A 20,349-nucleotide genomic window follows, 5' to 3' on the forward strand; every position below is an offset into this window, starting at 1 on the left:
ATGTAAGTATATGTATGGGTCAATATTTCAACACATCAAAAATATTAGGTACTGCTAATAAATTTAGAGGAAAGGTCTCTATGGGGGTTGGAGGGAGGTGGGAAGGAACAGGAGATTCTATTTGAAGACCTAAAAGTGGGCTTGCAAGAGTCCTAGAATCCCAAGTGAATTATTAACATGTTAGAATTTTAGAACTGGAAAAATTCGGCCAGTGCAATCCTTGTATTTCAGAGATGGAGGGCCTAGAAAGTTAAGTGAGTGTCCATTGCCACCAAATGAAGCCAAGCCAAAGACCAGCGCATCGCGACTCGATCCTTCCTCAGTATGATACTTGTGTTTGTATTACTATATTACATTAATACATTATGTTAAGGACTCTTGGGAGACCTGTTCTTATCCTGAAGTGTGCAGAGGTACTTACTACTCAGTGATCTTTCAATGTGTGACTTAATTTTCTAAATTCAGCATTTTATCAAGTCAATTTTTTTTTTTTTTTTACCTACCACAGTTATTTTACAGGGGAAAAAATGTTTTTACTATGTACTTAATACCTTGGGTTCTATTTCTATTTGATATATCCTTTTCTGGTGAATCACTTGTTTTCTTAGAAATCCTTTTGTTTCCTAGTCTTGTTGTGAGCAGGCGGTCTCTGTTTCTCAGTTTTTGGTTTGTTTGTTTTTTTACTGGGTTTTCATGTTTTTTCCTTGTTCAAAAGAAGAAAAAAAAAATCACTCCATTATTTTGCTTTAACATCTTTGAATAGAAACAAGAGACCCACTAGTCTTTATATGATGAAGATAGGCCTCGGCTACCCAAATGTAAATTTTACACAGTGTGACTCTTTCCCCAAAGCCCAGTAACTGGACATGTGACAGATGTGTCAATCAAAGTGCCCATTTGATCTGCGTAACTCTGGCAGCTTAAAAATAACACCCACAGAAAAATTAAAAAATAAATTGCAACAGCTAAAAGGCATTCGGTATTACGGGGGATAAGAAAATGTGTCCACAGAGCGTACAGAACCTCCGGCCGCGTAGGGACACAGGCACTGCATGGCCGCTGTGAACTCGCGAGCACGCTGCAGGGAGACAAGAACGGGGACCCAGGCAGCTGCAGAGTGTCTAGCTTAGGTAGAGACAGATCTGTTTTATTCCGGACACAGAGGAATTGCCTTTGAAAGAAGAGTTTATTGCTTACATTTCCCAAAAGAAGGGGCAGGCCACACCCCGCAGGACCATATGGGAAAGCGGCAAGGTCCTCGGTCACAAGGCAGAAGGAGCAGAGGAAAAAGTGAGGCCCCGAGCCTTCATTGTGGTTTCCTCGGACAGGAAGGGGGAACAGGGTAGAGAAGTCTGAGCCTGTTCAGGATTGAATGATCTGAATAACTGTGAGACTATGGGCTGTCGGAGTGGTCTCCAGTGGTCCGGTACCTGATGGGGGGCAGGGGAACTATGGGTCAACTGTGTGAGAATCAGGTGAGGAATTTGGATTCGTCGGTTTGCATAGGAAAGGTGTGCTCACGGGAGAGTCATTTGCTATCTCTAGGAAGCAACTAGCTATAAAGGGGCAGTCTCTCGCCAGCCAGCAAAGCCCCCTATGATGTCAAAGCTTTATGAAATATAGAGAGTAAAAAGCATGATTAATACAGAAGGTAACCCTCAGACAAGTTGTTTTCAGGCAGTTAACCAAAAGCCAAATGTCTTGCCAGAACTTTATGGAGAATACAAGAGAAAATCTATACAACCGGTGGATTTTACGTTTTTCTGTCTCAGGCACTGCTCAGTACTGATGGGGTGCGTTACTGAACTAATCACCCAAATTGCAGAAGTATAATTAAGTTCTGGAGTTGAACATTATTGTCAAGAGAGATAGATGGATCACCCTCCTCCTCTCCAATTATAAGTATATGTATATATTTCTTTTCACATTAGTATTTTTTCACTTAAAGATATATTACTTTTCAGATAACAGTTTTCTTTCTTTTATAGGTTGGGGTGTTAGTTTAATAGAATAAAAATTAAGATGTGTTGATCAGCAAAACATATCACAACAGCTAGAAAATGAAAACAATCTATCCAAAGCTAGAAGATTAAGTAAATCATGAACTACACCCACAACAAAACATGAAACAAGTATTTAACATAATGTTGCTGAAAAATAATGAGTAAGGTGGGAAATGCTTTCATCAGACATAATGAAAAATCTGAATTACAAAATTCCATGTACTATATGATCTGCTTTTCTGAAGAAGAAGGAAAGTATTTACAAGCACAAAAAGAAAGACTGCCCAAGATAAGATGCACAGTTATATAGGTTGTGGGGTTATAGTTGATTTATTTTCTTCTTTCTCCTTCTTTGTATTCTTAAGATTTCTAAAATAAGCATGTGTTGTTTTTATAAAATTGAGAAAATACAAATATTTATTTTTAGACTACTGGAGTTTCTTTTCCCAAAGACATTTTCTCCTACTGTTGGTTCTGCTGGGTCATAAGACGCAAGCCACAGAGCAGTTAGGATCACAGCTTAGACCAGCTGCCAAACCATATCTTGCTGCAGGCCCCATTCAAAACTGGCACCCTCTGAGCTGCCCAGTAACTGAGTGGAGGCAGCATGCCCAAATGGGGTATCCAATGCCTCAAACATCCAAAGAGGCTCACCAAGCTTCGCACCTCACTCTCAACAGTGGGCAAGGCAAGGCCCAACAATGTCTCTCACTTTAGATGGAACATCCCCCAAATGCCCAGATGGACTGGACCCTAGAAACTCACCAAGATGACAAAGCCCTCCAAGTGTGGCCAACAGTTTTTGCGCCCGGGCCAGATTAGAAAGAAAACGTTTTTCACGGGCCGGACGAAATATTAAAATTAAAAAATGTTAAATACAAACGGACTCATTTAAGTAAATAAAATTTTATTATGTAATTTGTTTATGAATAAATGTGAGTGAAAAAATTTTAATATACAATATTATTTTAATAAAAATATATTTTAATAAAAATATAATTACATACTGTATAAATATCCAAACTGTATTGCAATCAATTGAAACAATATTAAATTAATAGAATGAGCTTAAAGGGGTTATATCGCAAATAAAACAATTATTTTGTTTTACAAACAGCCTAGTCACATTTTCAGTTATCAACTGCAGCTATTGTCTATGCTACACTGCCACTTGATTCAGCACACTTGACCACAAAGATAACGAATTGTTTGACCTTGGGTGCGCACTGGCAAACTCTGCCTAAAAGAATGTGGGTTTCACATCACCGCTAAACATCAAAACAGTTCATATTTGGTACAGACGAGTACAAAAGTTGTAAATCTTTATAATGGAATTTTTTTTAAAAAAAATAAAGAAGTATCGCGAATCCATGCAACCAATTATTGGAAGTTAACCCTAGATTAGTCACACGTGGAATTCTTTTCCGCGTATCACTATCTTCTTAAATATCTCAATTTCCAGTAATCAAAGACACTTCCACTTCTGAGTAGCTGAGATTTTAAAGTAGCGGAGAATATTAAAAATTTAATCACGGGCCGCACAAACTCATTACACAGGCCAGATCCAGCCTGCGGGCCGTATGTTGGCCATGCCTGCCCTAGCCTGTCTCACGGCTTGTTTTCCATCCCACAGCATGCGTGTGTCTGCTAAGGCATCAAGGAGTTTGCTGTTTCCTGACCAAGTCCCACGAGTATAATTCTATCAGCAGTGGGATATCAAGATGATCAATATTCCCCCAAACTGTGTTGTAATAGAGAGCATGCCAACTGACTTAGCCCTTGGGCTGAGCATAAGGGATGGGATGTATATTCCCAACACCTTGGAAAGTACAATCTGCCACATCAAGGCTGAGTTCAGATTTAGATTAGCCAATTCCGCCCGCTAATGCCAACACAATATATCTGGCACCAACCCTGGAAGAGTGCTTCAGTGCTAACCAATTCAGGCCAGAAGAGCCTCAAGTGCTGTCCTTTTTGGTCTGACACCTTTAAAGTCTACTCTCCCGTGTGCTTCCCAGACTTTGCCAACACCAGTCAGTGACATCTTGGAACATGTGCACGAGCTCTCTTTTCCCAGACCAGGCTTTGTGCAGCTCCATCAGTGGTGACATTATGTTTGGGAGACAATTGCCAGGTGCTCCCATTTAAAAGGCTTGTAGCATAGGAAGGCTTGTTCCCTTGGAGAAGAGTGGGGTTTTCTCTGCTAGCGAAGGACTTAAGGAGAATTTACAGATTCAAAGTTCTCAGCCTTGTTCATGTCTGCCCAACTGTCTTAAAGTCATGCTTCCCATTCTACTCCAGCCTTACCTTAATTAAGGTCAGAAGCCCAGCAGTTTTCAGCATTTAATGGACTCTGTAACTTTTCCCCCTTTACTACTCAGCTGTAACAATCCTGCAATTACAAAAGATGAAGAATTCCTTCAAAGCTATCTTTGGATTCCTGTGTGTACTAAGTCTACATCCATAGCCTTTCATTTCTCTTGTATCATCTAAGGATCTCAGAAGAAGCCAGAAGGCTCTACAGTCTTTACAAACACTACTATCGCTATAGCAACTAAATCCCACAGCCACGTGCTCTCCCCACACCTTGCCCTCCACCTCACTTTACTTCTTGATATCACGCAGTGATAGTTTTGAGTGGTCATGATGTCACCATATGCTGTGAGTGACCTATGTCCCATTCTCCTCTCCTCCTATCTGGGAAATAATCTCTGCTTCTTGAACATATATGCACAACCCAATCCCCAAATCCTGTTCCAAGGGTCTGCTTTCTGAGTATAAAGTGAACTAATATAAATTAAAACTGGGTGTTGTCCCTTCGTCAAAAATCCCACACAGAATGCTAGAAATAAAACACAGATGACAACTGTTCCCTCATTTGACACAGGCTGGATCATATTACACCACTTTTCACTCTAAAATCTCCAATTTATCATTCTTCGGCTAGTTTCTCTTCTCTTCCCATCCTCACTTGACGATTCATCAAGCATTTCCTTGCGGGCGCTTAATTCCTTGCTCTCCACCTGGAGCAGAATATGTACTTTCTCAGAGTCCATGTGTTTGACAAGAAGATTATGGGTAGATTTCATTTCTTTTATTATTTTTGCATCCTCAGCATGGAGCTCAATGATTGTCACATAGAACATATAAAAATTAGAATAACAAATTAATACTTTATACAATACATGTTTTGAATGTTTATATTTTTATATGCCTTATTTAATCTTCACAACAACACCATATGGTAAACTATTACTATTCCCTGTTCACCTTCTGAGGAAGTTGAGGCTTAGAGAGTTTAAGGAACATGCTCAAGGTTATACACAGCTGGTCAAGGAGAGAACAAGCTCTATCTCCCTCTATAGATACTAGTCCCTACAGCTTCTTCCAATGAGTGTTTAAAGAATGAAGAGCCAAATGAGGAGCCACAATAAAACCTACACATAGGACCTACTTCCACACTATTTCGTTGACCCCAAACAACATTTCCTGGCTTTATTATTAACCAGTCTTCGCTCTTATGACACCATCAATGGTTGCCTGTAACAGAACTCAACCCTGGCTAAAATAATCAAAAATAAAAGAATTTGTTGCAAGATAAGGATTGACCCCCAGAATCAAAGTAACAGCAGATCAGCTGTTGAGAAAGACAGACTCTGGGTAGAACCAGGGAACTAAGCAGCAGGAAGTAACAGGCAGTCTCTGTGGGCCTCCAGCCTTCCGATGAATCAGCTTTGACTATTTTCAGTCCTTGTGTCACTCTGCTTCCAGCCTCGAATTCCAATGAGAGTCTGGCTGGAATCGCTTGGATCCCCTGTCCAGCCCTGGGCCAGGGGATGAGGGCAGAGGAGGGATTGGGCACTGCCCACCAAGACTGCACTCAAGAAAGAAAAACCAGAGAGACAGTGACCAAAAGAAGGCTTCATGGGTGCTAGGCAGGCAAATGCAAAATGTGCGTTGCAATGACTTTAACCTGTCCGTTACCAGAGCAGAAAGATTTATTCTATTGAAAATATTCAAAGAAATGCACTCCAAGGCAGTTCCTAAAGAAAAGGCCCAAAACATTTAAAACATCATTTTTTTAAAAGAATCACTTTTAATTTAGAAAAATAAAAGTGTTTAAAAGAAAAGTTCTCACAAACCAACTAGTGTTATGTTAAATGACGCTTTACTGCAACATTGCTCAGATGGGACAAACATAAAATTAGGGGGATCTTTGGATTTATGGCACTTATGAAATTATAAAGACACAACAAACTTTAAAATTCAATTCAAACAAAATGACAAAAATAATATAATTCAAAGTACTATGTAACTTGAACTTGCCAGATGATATTTTTCTGGAACTGAGCCGCTGCTCCCAGTGTGAATATGGTTCTGAGCGCCGTATTGCAGGCGTTTTGGAGTTCGGCATTGCTGTGCTTTTTGCATGCCTTGTGATGACTGAATTCTCCCTCTACTTTTATCCCTTCCATCCACTGGGAAACCTTGGGGCAGCAGAGCCAGGTCATGACTGGGGCAAGGTTAATCATTTGCACAATTCAAAATGAGTTAATAGATGGATAGTAACCAAAAAAAATTTTTTGTAGATATCTCTGCATTACCGATGGCTTTAAAATGTCACTTTTTATAGTACCTTATAAGAGAAAAATTGGAAAACTTTAGAACTATCAGAAGATCTGCGCATTGCCCCTTTCCTTCAGAAAATGGCAAGCACGTCAGGGCTTCCTTGCCCTCATGGGATGTGAGCTAGCCAATGAGCATCACGTGATGGAATATAGTGGGTGAGCTTGGAAACCAACCAGGCTTTGCCACTTACAAACTGTGCAGCTTGGGCACGTCCTTAACCACTCTGAAGTTTGGTTTCCCGATCCAGGGAAAAGGATAATGATTCACCGACAGCACTTAGAGGACTTGGTTTCTTTTCTGGCTAATTCACCCTCTAACTTTGGCAAGTCGTGTGACCTCTTCAGCCCTGCATGTCTACGAATGAAAATGAAGGTTTTAGTGGTTCTCAACAGAATATAATTTTTTCGCACCCCAGGGACATTTGGAAATGTGTGGTGGCCTAACCCGTGGTGGTGGAGTGGATAAAGCATTGACTTAGAACGCTGAGGTCGCCAGTTAGAACCCTGGGCTTGCCTGGTCAAGGCACATATGGGAGTTGATGTTTTCTGCTCCTTCTCTCTCAAATGAATAATTAAATCTTTTTTTTTTAAATAAAGACATTGTATAAAATATTTTTTTAAAAAGGAAATGTGCGGTGCCTTTGGGTTGTCACAAAAACTAAGGGAAATGCTACATGAGCTGTAATGAAGCAGACAGTCCCATGAACACACGATTGTTTCACCCAAAAAACCACCATCGCCCTGTTGTGAGACTAACCTAGATCATCTCTGAAGTTCTCTTCACTTTGACACTTGATCATTTCATTTTATGTCATTGTTCCTTTTTTTTTAAAAATTTCTATTTATTCATTTTAGAGAGAAGAGAGAGAGAGAAGGGGGAGGAATGGGTGTGCCTTGACTGGGCAAGCCCAAGGTTTCAATCCAGCAACCTCAATGTTCCAGGTCGATGCTCTATCCACTGCGCCACCACAGGTCAGGCATGTTATTGTTTCTTTATAGTTACATTGGATGTGCCAGATAATTAACTGCTAGGAGCCACCATGACACCCACGAGCATATTTATCAAAATAAAACACCTGCAAAGTGAGGAAAATAGGACCAGGTACACAGACTGAATGAAATCAACCCATAGCTCCAAGGATTTTTTCTTCTAATTCAGGTGACTTAACACAGAGAGAATAGATTAAAATCCTGCACCTTGTCCCAGATTCCTCTCCATCTGCCTTTAGGGCACATGGCCCAGGGCACCCCACCACTACAGGAGCTTTCTGAATGCTTCCACTTGTCAACATCCAGGCCTGACTGACCCCAAGCCTCAGAGAAAAAAGGATGCTCTAACTCACCTCTAATGCTCCCACCTCCCTCCCCAGGACTGACATCTTTCTAGGACAACTGCTGGTCAGACTGTCCATTCCTTTCAGGGGAAACTCCAGCCTCCAACCACTGGACTCCAGTATTGTTCTTTAGCCCCACAAGACAACAGAACACATTTCTCTACAAGTGCATTTGCCAAGTGGGCTATTCAGTCTTTACTAATACCATGTGGGATCAGCCACAAACTTATCCGGATCCCTTTGCTCTGGGCAAAGTTCCTTGGCAGAGTCTGTCCCCCAGCACAAGGGAAGAGAAGGCTGGGGCCTGTATGTCCCCAGATTCTTCAGGGCCTCCACTCCTGATACGGGAGCAGGGACACACTATCTCCGCTGCCTGGAGCAGTGACATGCAAAACATCACTACTGGATCTGGACTTTGAGACATCTCCGCTAAAGGAAAGATAATGGCATCAGGACAGCCCTGCCCACCAACAGCGCCGTGGGCATAACTCCACCAATCCTTTGCCTCACACCTCTCCATTCCAGAAGAAGGTCTTTGCTGCACTTTTCATGACTGAAGTTCTGTCCTGACTAGTTCCCCCAGAACAAAAAAACAGCCTACTTGATAAATTAAAAACCAGGAGACTGAAAACAAGTTTTTCTAGTTTCATCTCTGCAAGAGGTCAAGGTTGCAGAGTGTACTATCCATCAGTATCACCTGCTACAATCCGACAAACATCCACGGATTGCCTATTATGTACCAGGTACAGTGCTATGTCCTATAAACAAAAATAATTATGGAAAAAAGTTCCAGACTCAGGAACAAACATGTATAGAAGTCCAGTCACAGATCTCTGATAAACAAATTCTAGCAACAAACCTGCACGGCTATACATCTCTTTGGCAAGCCTGGGAATTTTGATTCCCGTAAAGCCAAGTTATTCCTGACAGGCGTATTTAGAAAAGGAAGAACGAGGTGGAAGTGGGATGGTCGAAAATAGAAAACCAAGGAAAATCACAGCATGTTTCCGCAGTGACGCCTGAGGAAGAGGAAGGAAGATGAGAGGAGCCAGCGTCCTGGGGAGTGTGCTCCGACTGCACAGAAGGAAGGAACTAAGACATACATAAGACAGCTTGACAGCCGGGCTGAGCGCAGGCACGGGAGCCCCGGGAGGCCAACAATGGAGCACGTTTTCAAAAAGCTATTTTTAAAAATGGCTCCACATTTATTTAGTGGGTTTAGGGCTAGGGGCCTTTTATTATTAAAGAGTATATATAAAACCTCCTCCTCCACTACCTTTTCCTCTTCCTCCTCCTCCTCCTCCTCCTCCTCCTCCTCCCTTCCTTCCTCCTCTTCTTCTTCCACCTCCTCCTGTTTCCCTTCCACCTCCTCTCCTCCTCCTCCTTCCACTTCTCTAACAATTCAGCCTTAAAATGATCAGGCAAGGCAGAACAAGGCAGCCTTCTGCACAAGAAAGGGAAAGAGCCATGAGGGCCAGAGCAGGTGTCAGAGCTCAGCAAGGAAAACACCATGGTCACACACAGGGGACAGCCCAGGGGGTGCGTACCATGCTAGATAGCAGGAATAGGAGGGTGTCCCCATGGGGGAGACACCAGCTGGGGTGTTGGGGTGGGGGCCAGAAGGATCTCTCTGAGGAAAGACACCCAGCACACAGGGACAGCACCCCAGGAATACGGACATCGGCACAGGGGAAGGGGTTGCAGTGGAGATAGTGGATGGGTTACATACCGGGACATTGATCAAAGGAGTAAATAAAGTAAGGATAACGGAGCCAGATCTCTCATGCAGATGAGAAGACTGGAGAAATAGTACAAGGTGATAGGCACTTGCAGAGGAAAGACTGGACAAAGTAGTAGGTGACTAGAAAAGAATGGGCAGAAAGACTAAATTAAATTCCTAAATGGCAGTTGTAAGTTATTTTTCCCCCTCTGAGGAAGAAAGAAGGGCGTAGCCACGAAGTGTGGAATAATAAAAGCTTTATTTAAGTACAGAGCATCCCGCCTGATGAGGTTCTCTGGTACGGGGGACATGGGCTAGGGAAGTCGCACGCGCATGAAACCACGTGTGGGGTATTTAAAGGGTCCCATCTAAGGTGGTTGAGCTAATATGACATGGTGAAATCTCACTGGCTGACGGACAGTCGCTCTTTTGCCAAGGACTCCTGGGAAGTTTCTTTTGGCGTGCATGGTTGTGGGCAGCTCTAGCCAAAGTTCCCGGGTCTGGGTTCCTCATGTGACCTTCCCCATTGCTGACCACCTTACAGCAGTTACTTTTAAACTTGCCTGTAACACTTTGTATAAGGCAGAAACATATACCTGGTGACGATGGAGTCTCATATCATTATCTGCATATTCAACAGTATCATAGTGAACAAATAATTCTGTATTCATTATAAAAAATTGATCTAGAGAAGGAAATGTGAGTACAGAAGATTGGTTAGGGAAATGAAAAAAAAAATTGATCTAGCATATGTTTTCATCTAGTTCCACAGAGAAAAGTTAATGTCTGTTGTATAAGTCCCTGGGGGGGAAAAATTCTGGAACATTAAGTTTACCCTGCAAGTCCATGCTGAAATTATCCAACTAGTGAGGTTTTTAGTAAGAATTAGTGTTAGGGAACCCCCCCCCTTCTTCCCTTTTCAAGTGGCATTTGTGTAAAAGGAAAACAAGAGAATACATTCTCACTGGCCTTGTTAGAAAGACAAGGAGGCAAATTACTAATGACATAATAATTGAGTTTCAAGTTTAAGTGCTGAATCAATTTTTAGTTGAATAGAGTATTGAAAAGATGAAACTCATTCATTGGCTCAGTATGTAGCTTGACTTTGTAATGAGACTATTTCAGATTTCTTTTTAACATTGCATTAATGAAAGCCATTCCTTCTTTTTCTTCTTAACTGAGATGCAGGAGGCAGAGTAACATACTCCTGCATATGCCCTAATGGGAATCCACCAGGTAGGCCCCTTACTGGACGGTGTTCTGCCCATCTAGGGCCATTGCTCTGTTGCTCAGCAACCAAGCTATTTTAGCACCTGAGGCTAGGCCATGGAGCCATCCTCAGCACCTGTGGCTAACTTGCTCCAACCGAGCCATGGCTGCAAGAGGGAAAGAGAGAGATAAAGAGAGAGGAGGGAGGGGGGAAGGGTAGAGAAGCAGATGGTCACTTCTCCTGTGTGCCCTGACTGACAATCAAACCTCAGACTTCCACACACCAGGCCAATGCTCTACCACTGAGCCAACTGGCCAGGGCTGCCATTGCTTTTTTTTTTTTTTTTACAGAGACAGAGAGAGAGTCAGAGAGAGGAATAGATAGGGACGGATAGATAGATAGGAAGGGAGAGAGATGAGAAGCATCAATTTTTCATTGCGGCACTTTAGTTGTTCATTGATTGCCTCTCATATGTGCCTTGACTGTGGAGCTACAGCAGACTGAGTGACCCCTTGCTCAATCCAGCAACCTTGGGCTCAAGCTGGCAAGCTTTGCTCAAACCAGATGAGCCCGCGCTCAAGCTGGTGACCTCAGAGTCTTGAACCTGGGTCCTCCACATCCCAGTCCATTGCTGTTTAAAATAATCCAAATAACTACATTTTATGTTATGTTTAGATTTTCAAATTAATTACTGCTTATTATCAAATATTTCAAAATATATAGGAGAGTACAGAGAATGATATAATAAACACATGGTCCTTACCACTTAACTATATAGCAAATATTTCCACTTTGCCATATTCACTTTAATTTTTTGTGTTAGAAAAGGGAAATTAGTCAATGTGGCTGCTATCCTTACCCGGTGCAATTCTCTTCCCTCCATCCCAGAGGAAGAATCCACCAGTGTGAAGCTGGAGCATTCATCCCAAGCACATTTTTTACACATTTACATCCTAGATATATAAACAATATAATTCTATTGTCTTCACTTACTATTATGTTTTTAACATTTTTCCATATCAGTGTACATACGACTAATTCGTTCATGGTAATTTCTGTAGGGTCTATCAATAGTTGATTTATCCATTCTGCTACTGAAGGAAATTTTAGTTGTCTGCAATTTTGCACCATTACAGACAAGACAGTGATGCATTTCTGCATTTTTCCTTGAGCACAAGTATGAGAGTTTTTCTAGAAAGACCTATCCAGCCCATCCGCTTGTCCATAGTTTGCTTTAGTATAAGGAATTTACATGTCTGTAGCTAGGAACCAGAGGTTGCTGAGCAGTTCTTCCCTTCCTGGAGGGACACGGAATGGTTGGTAGGGCTCTCTGAATGACTCAGGCCTCTTGCATATGCAACAGCTCTCTCAGAGCCCGCCTCCCTGGGGGAATGGCATGTACTTCCAGCCCTGTCCTGTTCCAGCAGGAGAGTGAATACAGCCAGGGCATGCAGCTCTCCTCCTGGAGGCACTCAGGCAGGCACAGTACTTATAAAGCCTGGAACAGACCAATGGAAAGATTGTGGAAAGGATGTGTGCATATGACAAACAGCCAAAGCTGTTTGAAGGCTCAAAGTTGACCATGACAGCTGATGAACAGTACCCCCAAACACTTCCACATCTAATCCTTGAAACTTGTGACTATATTCCCTCACACAGCAGAAGGAACTTTACAGGTATTGATTAAGCAAAGGACCTTGAGAAGAGATGATTACCCTGGGTTATCTGGATGGGTGGTGGGGGCCAATGTAATCACAGGGCTTTTATGAAACAAAAAGCAGGAGGATCATTTAGAGAGATGGTAGAAGATGCAAGGCTGCCATCTTTGAAGATGGAGGAAGGGGCCATGAGCCAAGGAATGCAGGTGGTTGCTGGAAGCTGAAAAGGGGAAGGAAAGGGATCCTCCCTAAAGCCTCCAGGAGGATTTCAGCCTTTTCAACATCTTGATTTTAGCCCAGTGAGACCCATTTTTTACTTCTGACCTCCAGAACTGTGAGACAATAAATTCGTGTCTTGAGTCACTGAGTTTCTGGTAGTTCATTTTAGTAGCAGTATGAAGCTAACAACAAAGGTGGGGAGGATCCACTTTGCGGGTGATCGCAGAAGAGGAGGCTCAGCATGGCTTACTGATCCTGAGAACGAAGCTGGCTGTTATGCAGCCTGACATGAGAAAGACTGCCCATCAGAACTCAAACTATTGACAACATAGTGTTCCACGCCATGGCACTATTTGGGATTTGACCACCTGTTCCTCAAATAGTCAGAGATGACCTTCAGAATCTGTGGGTATAGCTGGTTGAAGTGAGTCAGCATGTTGTTTGTGTTGACTTTCCCTTCTAGGAATGGGAGGAAATTCTCTCCAGCATCACTTGGCTCTGTAGTCAGTCCCTGAGTTTGGAATCTGAGGCATTGTTTTCCGCCTCCCTGTCCTATATCTGAAAACTGTTGCCTGACCTCACCCAGCTGGGATCCTGCACTCCAGCCCCAGTGGGTCCATCAAGACTGTGCTTCGGGCTGGACTTCCTGACTGTTTGGACTCCAGCCTGTGCCCTCTCACTTAGATTGGACTTCTGTTCCAGCTGAGCATGTCTGTGCTTCATGACAATTTTGGATCTTGCTGCCCCATTCCCTTGACTTCTGACCTGGTTTTGTTTGTCCCCAGCTTGGCCTGACTGCTGAGACCTAGGCCCTGACTTGATAGTCACGTCTTGTTCTAACTCTGACTTTTATACAAAGCACACTTCCTAGATAGTTCTTCCACCTGCTTGGTTTAGCACTCCATTAAAAGGAAGGTCATTCTCTTCAGCCACCTGAATAAAAAAGCAACTATGATGATTCCACAAATACTCCAGTGCCAGGAATCATGCTGGCAGCTAGCTCTCCATACACATCCTATTCAATCCTAAAAGATCCCAGGGTGAGTCAGAGTTCGGAATATCAGTGCCCAAGGCCTGTTCTGAAAAACACACCTTCTACCTCTCAGAAAACTGCTCCCCATCACCCCATGTTGATATAGTGGACACAGCACAGCTAATCATGATTTTGTATTCTCCTGGCCATGTAATGACATATGAGCTGAGCTGATTAGAATGCCCCACCCACCCGCCCACTAAGATAGGCACATGACCTCAAGTCAGGGGCTAATCATAGCCTTTCTCCAAAATATTTTAAACAGAATACTAGGGGGAGGGACCCTATCCTGAAAAGCAGGTGAGGGGGCAAACTAAGAGGTCGGAGCCTGATCTCTAATCTCATGGGGAAAGCTGATTGAAGAGCATGAAACAGACTCAAGGACATAAGGGTCACATAGAGAAAAGGAACTTTGACAGCATTTAAGTCCCTGGAGACACACAATGCATAGTGGTTCCAAGTGTGGGCTTAGAGTCAGACTACTTAGGTAACCTTGTGAAACAACCTCCCTGAACCTGAGTCTCCACTCTTATAAAAAGAAGGTAACAATAGTGCTTAACTCATGGGGCTGTTGTGACGATTGAACAACCAGTGCATGTGGCATGGTGAACGGTGCCTGGTACATGGTCATCACACAATAAATACGATATATTACAAGCTCCTCCAGTTGTCCAAGGCTGCCCCCATCCCTGTCCTGCCTTTGACTTGATTACCTGAGCAAACAGTTTCCTCTTTTTGCCTAACCTACTATTTTGTCTCTATTACGTACAACCTGAAGAGCCCTGAGGAATATAATGATTATTTCCCTAACTTCCTGAATTTCGTGAAATGCTCTAGGAGAAAAAGTTTGTACAGATAAGTTTGGGCAACTCTTGGATATTCATTGTGTTTTAATTTGCATAGTGTTCCCCTCTTTGTAAGTCTCATTATACTTTAACATATTAAAGGCTCTGAGTGACCCTACAATTAAAAAGCCAGTTGAGGCCCTGGCCGGTTGGCTCAGCGGTAGAGCGTCGGCCTGGCATGCGGGGGACCGGGGTTCGATTCCCGGCCAGGGCACATAGGAGAAGCACCCATTTGCTTCTCCACCCCCCCCCCTCCTTCCTCTCTGTCTCTCTCTTCCCCTCCCGCAGCCAAGGCTCCATTGGAGCAAAGATGGCCCAGGCGCTGGGGATGGCTCCTTGGCCTCTGCCTCAGGCGCTAGAGTGGCTCTGGTCGCGGCAGAGTGACGCCCCAGAGGGGCAGAGCATCGCCCCCTGGTGGGCAGAGTGTTGCCCCTGGTGGGCGTGCTGGGTGGATCCCGGTCGGGCGCATGCGGGAGTCTGTCTGACTGTCTCTCCCCGTTTCCAGCTTCAGAAAAATACACACACACACACACACACAAAAAAGCCAGTTGAACTTGATGCCACATAGCACTTCCCATACCCACTTAACTTCAGTTCCCATTTTCTTTCCTGGGATCTTCGTTTCTTGTCTACATGATTCGCGTCCCTCAGAATACGCTTGTTGTTATGAACAGAACACAAGGATGAGAAGACTGAAGGATCTGCTGAGTGACAAGTTGGAAACATATGCTCCTCCCACAATTCTATACACATAGACACAAATATAGTGCCAGTATTCTTAATCATTTGAAAAGGAACTGTTAGCTTTACTGGTTTTGAGTGTATCTCTTAAGACAATTTTGAAGAAAAATTATCTGAAGCATGCAACAGCCTCTTCTTTCAAAAATTACAAGAAGCATGGCTTTTCTTTCTGGTTGCCAGAGCCAATTGCAGAAGAAGCACGAGGCTGGGAGATGTTTTCATTCTAATTCACACTGTCAAATACCTTTGTCTTCATTTGTAGGCTGGCCAAATTATTGCATAAGGACTCACATGTGCCTCTGGGCCAAATTCTAGCTTTTGATTATCCAAAGCTGTGTTTCTTGAACTGTAGGTCAAATCTGGGTGATGGAAATTATCATCATCATCATTGTTACTATGGACTGATATTGATTTTTGGACCCTCAGAATTGTCACAGGGACTTTTGGACCAAGGGAGAGAACTGATTCCCTCTGGCAGCCTTACAATCTAAATTAGACTAAGTTGTATAACGGTTTTAAGCATCTGATATGGGACCTGCCAAATTTTATGGCTTCAGGCACACGGAATGCACATCCCGGTTCCAGGGAGGCTAAATATTTTTCCAAATCAGTAGATAAAACAAACTCCCTGACCTCAACTTACTTCCTGGCGCCTGGAGTTCTGAGTAGCTGGTGAAGAGTGTCTGTCTGCTATCAAGTGACAGGACACATTCAGACTGGCTCCTACGCTCAGGACCATGTGGTACCTGATCCCGTCTCCATCTTCAGAGCTAAGATTTTGGCTACAACTTAAAGATCTAAGTCCAGAGGGCAATGGGCCAGGGGTAGATACCATTAAATGCCATTGAGTTGGCCTTGAAGGGCAACTGTGGCTTCTTAGTGCATGAGGCAATGGCCGCAGCGGGAGGCCAGCGAGAGCCAGTGAGCACAGACCCCGCACAGAGCACGTCCCCACTGTCATCCCTGAAACGGAGAGGCGGCAACAGCACTGTCTGAAGTAAATACTAGACACAGGTTTTAGACTTTACAGGGCCAACCAAGTGGGGAGCAAATCCATCCAAGGGAGCCCGAAGCTTCTGACCTAAGAGTTTGGGTAGGTGGACACCTCAACTATTCGACAGTGACATCTACTGACTGTGTTAGACACTGTCATTTTACAGCTAAAATAAGAAGAGTTAGCTAAGCTTTAAAGATTCAAAAGCAGGTTAAATGGGGGTGGGGGTTCCCATGGACTATCTAAAGAGAGATTAATAGCAGAAGTGAGATTGCAGAGATTAAAAAGTGTCATAGAGCATTATAGACGATAAAAACTGATTTCATGATATCGGGAAGTCCTCACGTCCTTTCCAGGAGAGCGGCTCTCAGTCGCTGGGTCTGTGCCAGAGCCTTTTAGTCTTCATCAGCTCAGCCGGTCACTCTGACCTTGAGGTTTCTCTTTCCGGTCAATTCCATTTGCCTGTTAAATTCTTCTGCATTCGTGCGTACATTAGCATTCCTCCACACTCCTCTTCTCCCTGCCCCATCTTCCTGCAAATGAGCCCTGTCTGATCAAGAAGCCTGGGTTCCTACCTCTTCTTCTTATTGCATCCTTTGACTCATTTTCAGACGTTTCCTGCTGAACCCAGGGAGCCACGCAGCAGGTGCCCCTCACACCTGGCCATCTACAAGCCAGGAAGAGAAGCCTCACCAGAAACCAACCCTGATAGCACCTTGATCTCAAACTTCCAGCCTCCAGAACTGTAAGAAAATAAATTTCTGTTGTTTAAGGCACTCAGTCTGTGACGTTTTGTCATGGCAGCCCAAGCAGACTAATTCAGAAGGCAAGACCCCTCGCTCCTGGAAATTTAATGTACTCATGGGCTAATACAAGGTCTCCGAGGACTGACCAATCTGAGGAAAGAGGCAGCTTCCCAAACTCACTAATGGTTTGAACAAAGTACCGTACCTGCCCAAGGCTCCAAGAGGAAAGGGACTCCATGATCAAAAGATGGTGGCACCTTTGAGGTTTAACAGCATTTCTTTTTCCAGAAAACATCTGCATTCTCAGAGAGAATCTAATTCTTGAGACTGTAAACACCTTGGTGGTCTTTTACAGTCTTCCTTGGTAGGCTATGTAGTTGGTTTGTCTCTTTAGGGACTTTTGAATGCTTAGTCTGTTTCACACAACAGGCCGTCAGCCATTACTTGTCAACGTCAACGGAACTTCAGAAGAAAATATCAATGACTGTATTTCTGACTTTCAACCTTGTTGAGGGCAAAAATGAGTATTAAATTTATCCCTACATCCCAACCCTAGGGCACTTAATAGAGGGTATGAGCAAGCACTCAATAGATGCTGTGAAATTTAACAAAACAATAAGCCAGCCTTTTCAGAAATATCTGCTGAAAACTGTGCGTTCTTTCTCTTTGGGTGAAGTTTGCTCGTGTTTGCCTCAGTTTGACTAAGGTTTCTCAATCTGGTTTTTCTTTGCAACATTCCTGGCATCGTGTCAAAAAAACATTCTAAAACAGCAATCTTAAGACAATCAGCAGAACATCTGAGTCATAACTAAGACATAACCCAGGAATTTAAAATGCAAATAAACCTTTTTTTTTTCTCAAAGTATCTGAACCAAAAATACACAGTAAATACAATCTAGAAATACAGATAGTTAAAGAGACTGGAAAATTGAGATATAGCAACTTTTTTTGCAGAGTTGAATTAGTAAAACAGTTACTTTCTGCATGATACTCTTTCCTTTGGATAATTTGAAAGCTGTCTCTAAGCCATCTGAGTCAGAACTCGGGGTTGAATTGGATGTGCAATACTTTCATCACAGAACAGCAGAATGGGGGTTCATTAAGATGATGGACATCCCTGTAAGTCAACTAAACCATTCCCACACATCCATTCCTTTTCCTTAGTGTTTGTATTTTTATTTTGAGGTGTCTTCCTATGCTTTCACTTTGCAGTTGAACAACTAACAATGCTCTGTCCCTGGAACATGGAAACACTTCCTCTTTCTGCCTATCGATGAGTCGTAGCAGTTATGAATATTGACTTTTCCCCAACTTTGGGAAAAATCATCGCCTCTACGTAGGACTCTTCATAACTTGTTTCCGATCAGCCTTGTGTATATTAGAAATTTCTCTGACTTCTACCCCTTAAAAGAATGCAAGTGTTTTTGTTGTTGCTGTTTTATTACTCTTACCACCATCTTTATTTACTCTGCCCATTGCTAAGAGGCTCACTCCAAGTCCTGCCCTCCTACAGCCAACTTTCCTACCAACTCCTCTGCACCTGAAGCTGATTCCACAGAAACTGTCTTGAACGCAATGGCTTGGGCCACCTGCACAATCTGACGCCTGGTGGTTCACAGGCCATGTCAAGTCTCCAACGTGGTTAGATTTGGGAGATTTTTTTGGCTTTTGTTGCTTTTTTACCTATACAATGTTGAACTTTTTAAAATTCATTATTGATATCAAGAAAAAAAAAATCTGGCCTTCCTGGGCCTGCATTTCCAAGTGGCCGCAGTTGGCTGAGGCCGAGTAACAGCCCCCTTCGGACAAAGCGTGCTCCACTCAGTCTGATCCAGTCCCACCACGCCCATAACACACCAGGCCTACCACACACGTGTCCTTTACCTGTCTGGCTCCTCTTAAACCTTTCCCCGGTGGGTGGTTTTACAGCAAATTCCAGCCAACCGGGACTTGGAGGACAGGCTCGTGAACACTGGTGCATGTAGGAATGTGGCTGGTGTGTCACACAATGCGCTACTTCGATTGCTCCTTGTCTTTCTACATTGCCCTAAGCTCCCAGGAGCAGAGCAGTGAGAATAATCCCTTTGACTGTGTTGACTATACACATTCACGTGAGAAAACATGCATGGCACTTCAACAATGCTATCACTAATGTCACCGTCTTTCCGCAGATGACAAAAGTGAGGCTCCAAGGAGCTAAGCAACTTGACAAAGGCTCCGTTGCTGAAGAGTCTCCTGATTCCAAGTCCTCTGTGTGTCCCCATGAGGACAAGATAAAAAAGACAGCACTGCACAAGCAAACAAAGCCGACCTCCCGTAAAACATGGAGCCATTCCTGAAAGCAAACACCATGAAGCACTTCTGATGGAATATAAAGCATTCTACAACACACCGGTGTCCTGAAAGGCAAGTCTGGTCCATGCAATGCACCAAGGTGGACATGTGGCTTCTGCACTAACCACTGGGCACTCACACCACGTCTGAAATCCTGGCAGCTAAACTACCCATGCAGACGTCAGGAGGCCCGCAGCTCCGAGGCAGAGCACATGAAGCCCCTGAGCTTCATGTCAGAGGCATGCACCCCTCTCGTAAAACATTCCCAGGGCTGGGCTGCAAGTTCACATTTATGCATTCACAGATGCAGAGAAGCGGTCTTTAATTCTCGGTCCTCCTCACAGCCCACAGCCCTGCGTGCTGATAATACCACCTTGCCCTGTACACACGCTTGGAAGTGTGCCGTGGATTATAACATTTTTGAGGACTTCCACGAAATCCCCTGACTCTAAGGCTTGTGAAACTGAAAACTGAGGCTCTGTTACCAGAGGAGTCTGTGGAATTTTGTTCAGTGGAAACAGAATTACGGAATTTTAAGGCTAAAAGAAGCCTTCCAAGCCCACCCCTGCCGCAGACAGGGCGGAATGTCACTCCCCCACTGGCAGATGCTGCCTCTACAGCCTGAGGCTCTGTCCCGTCCTGTCCCCTCCACTCCCCAAACACGTATCTGAGAAGATACATGCATGTTTTCCCTAGTCAATTCTCTTCTTCCCCTTTTCCTGGGTTTTTTTTTTTTTTCTTTTTCAAAACAGCAACTATGCCAACATTGCTTTCCTGAAGTCTTCCAGCTGGAGAATGTGTTGAATGTTGTAACTTGACACAAATTGGCATACTATTCTGCAAATTTACAGAATGCAATAAAATTTATTAGTTTACCATTAATT

Source organism: Saccopteryx leptura, chromosome 1, assembly GCF_036850995.1.
Source record: "Saccopteryx leptura isolate mSacLep1 chromosome 1, mSacLep1_pri_phased_curated, whole genome shotgun sequence".
In the NCBI taxonomy this organism is placed as follows: domain Eukaryota; kingdom Metazoa; phylum Chordata; class Mammalia; order Chiroptera; family Emballonuridae; genus Saccopteryx; species Saccopteryx leptura.